Below are 8,184 nucleotides of genomic sequence, written 5' to 3' on the forward strand. Positions count from 1 at the left end.
GGAAATGAAGAAGAACCAAGAGGAAATGAAGAGAAACCAAGAAGAAATGAAAAATGACATCACTGCTATAAAGAACTCAAAAGAAAGCATCAACAGTAGACTAGAAGAAGCAGAGGACCACATCAGCGAGCTAGAAGACAAGGTAGGAAAAAATACCCAAACAGAACAGCTTCTAGAAAAAAAATTTAAAAAGCAGGAGGAGAGACCAGAACGTGGCTGGAGATCCTAACCAGAACTTGTCTAGAGATCCTGGCTAGGCTGCTGATCAACTGAATGCTGTCTCCATGTCATTCCTTCTTCGCCGACTCCGTCCACACCTTTGGGACCCCTGGACCTGCTGGGGTTGGACCCCAACACTAAATAAAAATTAGAAAATTAAAAAAAAAAAAGCAGGAGGAGAGCCTAAGAGAACTCTGGGACAACGCTAAATGAAACAACATCCGAATAATATGGGTGCCAGAAAGGAGAGGAAACTGAGCAAGGAATAGAAAACCTGTTTGAAAAAATAGTAACAGAACATTTCCCTGATATAGGGAAGAAAAAACTCACACAAATCCAAGAAGCTCACAGAGTTCCAAACAAAATGAACCCGAAAAGACCGACGCCAAGGCACATAATAATTAAATTGGCAAACACCAACGACAAAGCAAGAATCTTAAAAGCAGCCAGAGAGAGACAGAAAGTTACCTACAAAGGATCCCCCATCAGACTAGCGACCGATTTCTCAACAGAAACACATCAGGCAAGAAGGGAATGGAATGAAATATACAAATTCATGCAAAGGAAGGGTCTGAATCCAAGAATACTGTACCCAGCGAGGCTATCAATCAAAATTGAGGGTCAAATCAGGAGCTTCACAGACAAAAACGGTCTACGGGAGTTTATTACAACTAAGCCAGCAATGCAAGAAATGCTAAAGGGTCTGCTCTAAATAGAAAAAATAGGAAACAAAGAAGGAACGCAGCGGTAAAGAACAAAAATGGCGACTAACAAGTTTCTATCAATAATAACTTTAAATGTAAATGGATTAAATTCCCCAGTCAAAAGGCATAGGGTAAATGAGTGGATAAGAAAACATGACCCATATATCTGCTGTCTACAGGAAACCCACCTCAGAAAAAGAGATGCACACAGACTGATGGTGAAGGGATGGAAAAAGGTTTTTCAGGCCAATGGAAGTGAAAAAAAAGCCGGGGTAGCAATACTTATATCTGACAAATTAAATCTCAAAGTGAAGGACATAAAAAGAGATCAAGAAGGCCACTTCATAATACTAAAGGGAGCAGTCCAACAAGAAGAAATAACTCTGGTAAATATATATGCACCCAATATAGGAGCACCCAAATACGTAAGAAATCTTCTGGAGAAGATCAAGGGAGAGATTGACAGCAATACAATCATAGTAGGGGACCTTAACACCCCGTTATCACCACTGGACAAATCCTCTAAACAGAAACTCAGCAAAGAAACATCAATCCTAAATGACTCACTAGATCAGATGGAATTAATTGACATCTTCAGAACATTTCACCCCAAAGCCACAGAATATACATTCTCCTCAAGTGCACATTTGTCATCTTCAAAGATAGACCATATATTGGGTCACAGACAAAGTCTCTTCAAATTCAAGAAAATTGAAATCATATCAAGCATCTTCTCAGACCACAAAGGCATAAAACTGGAAATCAACTACAACAAAAACAATCCAGAAAAATCAAACACATGGAGACTAAATAGCATGCTATTAAACAACGACTGGGTTACTAGTGAGATCAAAGAAGAAATAAAAAGCATCATGGCAACAAATGACAATGAAAACACAACAATCCAAAACCTATGGGACACAGCAAAAGCAGTATTGAGAGGGAAGTTCATAGCTCTACAAGCCTACTGCAAGAAACAAAAAACAATGAGAATAAATGACCTAACTCTACAACTCGAAGAGTTAGAAAGAGAGCAACATAAAAAGCCCACTGTAAGCAGAAGGAAGGAAATAACAAAGATCAGAGCGGAGATAAATGACATAGAGACCAAAAAAACAATACAAAAGATCAACAAAACCAAGAGCTGGTTCTTTGAAAGGATAAACAAGATTGATACAACTCTAGCCAGGCTCACCAAGAAACAAAGAGAGAGGACCCAAATAAACAAAATCAGAAATGAAAGAGGAGAAATAACAACAGACCCCATAGAAATACAAAGGATTGTTAGAAAATACTATGAACAACTCTACTCCAACACACTAGACAACCTGGAGGAAATGGACATATTCCTAGAAAAATACAACCTTCCAAAAAATAACCAGGAAGAATCTAAAAATCTCAATAGGCCAATAACTATGGAGGAAATCGAAGCAGTAATCAAAAAGCTTCCAGCAAACAAAAGCCTGGGGCCAGATGGCATCACAGGGGAGTTTTACCAAACATTCAAGGAAGAACTAAAACCTATCCTCCTCAGACTATGTCAAAAGATTCAAGAAGAAGGAACACTTCCCAGCTCATTCTATGAAGCCAACATCACCCTAATCCCAAAACCAGATAAAGACAATACAATGAAAGAGAATTATAGGCCAATATCCCTCATGAACATAGATGCCAAAATCCTCAACAAAATCCTAGCAAATCGGATCCAGCAGTACATCAAAAAGATCATACACCATGACCAAGTAGGATTTATCCCAGGGATGCAAGGATGGTACAATATCAGCAAATCAATAAATGAGATACATCACATAAACAAATTGAGAGAGAAAAACCACATAGTCATATCAATTGATGCGGAGAAAGCATTTGACAAAATCCAACACCCTTTCTTGATAAAAACTCTCAGCAAGATAGGAATTGAGGGGTCATACCTCAACATGATAAAAGCCATATATGACAAACCCACAGCCAACATCATACTCAATGGGCAAAAACTAAAACCATTCCCCCTAAAAACAGGAACAAGACAGGGATGCCCCCTCTCACCACTCCTGTTCAACATAGTACTGGAAGTACTAGCCATTGAAATCAGACAAGAAGAAGAAACAAAAGGCATCCAGATTGGAAAAGAAGAAGTAAACCTGTCCTTATTTGCAGATGACATGATACTGTACATACAGAACCCTAAAGACTCCATCAAAAAATTATTAGACTTAATAAATGAATTCGGCAATGTAGCAGGATACAAAATTAATGCTAAGAAATCCATGGCATTTCTTTACACCAATAGTGAACTTACAGAAAGTGAAACTACAGAAGCAATCCCATTTACCATTGCACCAAAAACATTAAAATACCTAGGAATAAACTTAACTAAGGAGGTAAAAGACTTATATACCAAAAACTACAGGACATTGAAAAAAGAGATAGAGGAAGACATAAACAGATGGAAGAATATACCGTATTCATGGATTGGTAGAATCAACATCATCAAAATGTCCATACTACCCAAAGCAATTTATAGATTCAATGCAATCCCCATTAAATTACCAACGGCATATTTCACAAATCTAGAATGAACTCTCCAAAAATTCATCTGGAATAAAAAAAGACCCCGAATAGCTGCAGCAATCCTGAGAAAGAAGAAAGTAGGTGGGATCTCAATACCAGATATCAAACTGTATTACAAAGCCACTGTTCTTAAAACAGCTTGGTACTGGCACAAGAACAGACATATAGATCAATGGAATAGAATCGAGACCCCAGAAATCGACCCACACCACTATGCCCAATTAATATTCGACAAAGGAAGCAAGAGCATACAATGGAGTCAAGACAGTCTCTTCAATAAATGGTGTTGGGAAAATTGGACAGATACATGCAAAAAGATGAAACTAAACCACCAATTCACACCATACACAAAAATAAACTCAAAATGGATAAAAGACTTAAACGTAAGACGGGAAACCATAAAAATACTAGAGGAATCCACAGGGAGCGAAATCACATACATATGCCGAAGGAATTTCTTCTCTGATAATGCTCCTAGGGCAATGGAAACTAAAGAGAAAATGCACAAATGGGACTACATCAAAATAAAAAGCTTTTGCACAGTAAAGGAAACCATCAACAAAACAACAAGAAGACCCACTACATAGGAGATTATATTTGCCAATGATACCACCGATAAGGGTTTAATTTCCAACATTTAAGGGATCTCATGAAACTTAACAAAAGGAAGATAAACAATCCAATAAAAAAATGGGGAACGGACCTAGATAGACACTTTTCGAAAGAGGACATACAGAAGGCCAAAAGACATATGAAAACATGCTCAAAGTCACTAATTATACGAGGGATGCAAATCAAAACGACAATGCGTTATCATCTCACACCTGTCAGAATGGCTATCATCAACAAATCAACAAACAACAAGTGTTGGAGAGGATGTGGAGAAAAAGGAACCCTTCTGCACTGCTGGTGGGAATGCAGACTGGTGCAGCCACTGTGGAGAACAGTATGGAGCTACCTCAAAAAACTAAAAATGGAACTTCCATTTGACCCAGTGATCCCACTACTAGGAATATATCCCAAGAAACCAGATACGCCAATCAGAAAGGATATATGCACCCCTATGTTCATAGCAGCACAATTCACCATAGCTAAGATTTGGAAACAGCCGAAGTGCCCATCAGCAGATGAATGGATTAGAAAACTGTGGTACATATACACAAAGGAATACTATGCTGCGGTAAAAAAAATAAAAAATAAAGGAACTCTTGCCTTTTGCAACAGCATGGATGGAACTGGAGAGCATTATGCTAAGTGAAATAAGCCAGTCAGAGAAAGATAAATACCACATGATCTCACTCATTTGTGGATTATAGAGAACAACATAGACTGATGAAAAGGGACAGACCCAAAGACTGAGAAACAGCGATCAGGCTATCAATCCCCAGAAGGAAAGTAGGGGAGGGTGGGGGTAAGGGGAAGAGATCAAACGAAGGACTTGTATACATGTATATAAGCCAAACCAATGGATATGGACAACAGGGGGATGGGAGCATGAGTGTGTGGGGCGGTGGGGGGAGCGGGAGGTTGGGGGTTAATGGGGGGGATGAGGACACATTTGTAATAACTTAACTAATAATAAAAAAAGAGGACATTCAGAAAGCCAAAAGACATGAAAACATGCTCAAAGTCGCTAATCATCTGAGAGATGCAAATCAAAACAACAATGAGGTACCATCTCACACCTGACGGAATGGCTATCATCAACAATTCAACAAACGACAAGTGCTGGAGAGGATGTGGAGAAAAAGGAACACTTGTGCACTGCTGGTGGGAATGCAGACTGGTGCAGCCACTATGGAAGACAGTATGGATTTTCCTCAAAAAACTGAAAATGGAACTCCCATTTGACCCTCTGATCCCACTTCTAGGAATATATCCCAAGAAACCAGAAACACCAGTCAGAAAGGATATATGCATCCCTATGTTCATAGCAGCACAATTCACCATAGCTAAGATCTGGAAACAGCCTAAGTGCCCATCTGTAGATGAATGGATTAGAAAACTGTGGTACATCTACACGATGGAATGCTATGCTGCTGTAAAAAAGAAGGAACTCTTACCATTTGCAATGGCATGGATGGAACTGGAGAGCATTATGCTAAGTGAAAGAAGCCAGTCAATGAAGGAAAAATACCACATGATCTCACTCATGTGTGGATAATAAAGACCATTATAAACTTATGAACAAAAATAGATACAGAGGCAGAGCTGCCTCGAACAAACTGTCAAACTACAGCAGGAAGGCCGGGGAGGGTGGGAGGGCAGGAGAGGGGTGGGTAAGAGATCAACCAAAGGACTTGTATGCATGCATATAAGCATAACCAATGGACATAAGACACTGGGGGATAGGGGAGGCCAGGGGATTGTCAAGGGCGGGGGGGGGAAACGAGACATATGTAATACTCTTTGTAATACTTTAAGAAAAAAAAAAAATTAAGCTACCTAGGAATAAAGTTAACTAAAGAGGTAAAAGACCTCTACTCAGAAAACTATAGGACGTTGAAAAAAGAGATAGAGGAAGACATAAACAGATGGAAGAACATACCATGTTCTTGGATTGGTAGAATCAACATCATTAAAATGTCCATACTGCCCAAAGCAATGTATAAATTCAACGCACTTCCCATTAAAATACCAATGGCATATTTCACAGACCTAGAACGAACTCTCCAAAAATTCATCTGGAATAAAAAAAGACCCCGAATAGCTGCAGCAATCCTGAGAAAGAACAAATTAGGTGGGATCTCAATACCAGATATAAAGCTGTATTACAAAGCCACTGTTCTCAAAACTGCCTGGTACTGGCACAGAACAGACATATAGATCAATGGAATAGAATAGAGAGCCCAGAAATCTGCCCCAACCAATACGCTCAATTAATATTTGACAAAGGAGACAAGAACATACAATGGAGCTAGGATAGTCTCTTCAATAAATGGTGTTGGGAAAATGGACAGATATATGCAAGAAAATGAAACTAGACCACCAACTTACACCATACACAAAAATAAACTCAAAATGGATAGAGGACTTAAATGTACGACAGGAAAACATAAAAATTCTAGAAGAATCCAAAGGCAACAAAATCTCAGACATATGCCGAAGCAATTTCTTCACTGATACAGCTCCTAGGGCACTTGAAACTAAAGAGAAAATGAACAAATGGGACTACTTCAAAATAAAAAGCTTTTGCACAGCAAAAGAAACCATCAACGAAACAACAAGAAAACCCACTGCGTGGGAAAACGTATTTGCCAATGTCATATCTGATAAGGGCCTAATCTCCAAAATTTATAGGGAACTCATACAACTTAACAAAAGGAAGATAAACAATCCAATCAAAAAATGGGCAAAGGACCTAAATAGACACCTTTCAAAAGAGGACATTCAGAAAGCCAAGAGACATATGAAAACATGCTCAAAGTACTAATCATCCGAGAGATGCAAATCAAAACAACAATGAGGTACCATCTCACACCTGTCGGACTGGCTATCATCAACAAATCAACAAATGACAAGTGCTGGAGAGGATGTGGAGAAAAAGGAACACTTGTGCAGTGCTGGTGGGAATGCAGACTGGTGCAGCCACTATGGAAGACAGTATGGAGTTTCCTCAAAAAACTACAAATGGAACTCCCATTTGTCCTGTGATCCCACTTCTAGGAATATATCCCAAGAAACCAGAAACACTAGTCAGAAAGGATATATGCACCCCTTTGTTCATAGCAGCACAATTCACCATAGCTAAGATCTGGAAACAGCCTAAGTGCCCATCGGTAGGTGAATGGATTAGAAAACTGTGGTACATCTACACGATGGAATACTATGCTGCTGTAAAAAAGAAGGAACTCTTACCATTTGCAACGGCATGGATGGAACTGGAGAGCATTATGCTAAGTGAAAGAAGCCAGTCAATGAAGGAAAAATACCACATGATCTCACTCATGTATGGATAATAAAGACCATTATAAACTTATGAACAAAAATAGATACAGAGGCAGAGCTGCCTCGAACAGACTGTCAAACTACAGCAGGAAGGCCGGGGAGGGTGGGAGGGCAGGAGGGGGGTGGGTAAGAGATCAATCAAAGGACTTGTATGCATGCATATAAGCATAACCAATGGACATAAGACACGGGGGTTAGGGGAGGCCAGGGGATTGTCAAGGGTGGGGCGAACAAAGGAGACATATGTAATACTCTTTGTAATACTTTAAGCAATAAAAAATAATCATAATAATAACAATAATAATAATAATGTAAATAAATAAATAAGAAATATCAGCCTTGCCCTGACCGGTTTGGCTCAGTGGATAGAACATCTGCCTGCGGACTTGAGGGTCCCAGGTTTGATTCCAATCAAGGTCATATACCTTGGTTGCGGGCACATCCCCAGTGGGTGGTGTGCAGGAGGCAGCTGATTGATGTTTCTAACTCTCCCTCTCCCTCTGTGTTAAAAAAAAAAATCCATAAAATAAATTTTTTGTAAAAAACTTCTGGGATGCAGCAAAAGCAATAATGAGAGGGAAGTTTATATCATTACAGGCCTATCTCAAGTAAACAACCTACATCACATCTTAAAGAAATAGAGAAAGAAGAACAAAAGCAACCCAAAGTAAGCAGAAGAGAGGAACTAATAAAAGTTAGAACAGAATTGAATGAAATAGAGAACAAAAAGACTATATAAAAA

This window comes from Myotis myotis, unplaced genomic scaffold, assembly GCF_014108235.1.
Source record: "Myotis myotis isolate mMyoMyo1 unplaced genomic scaffold, mMyoMyo1.p scaffold_m19_p_34, whole genome shotgun sequence".
In the NCBI taxonomy this organism is placed as follows: domain Eukaryota; kingdom Metazoa; phylum Chordata; class Mammalia; order Chiroptera; family Vespertilionidae; genus Myotis; species Myotis myotis.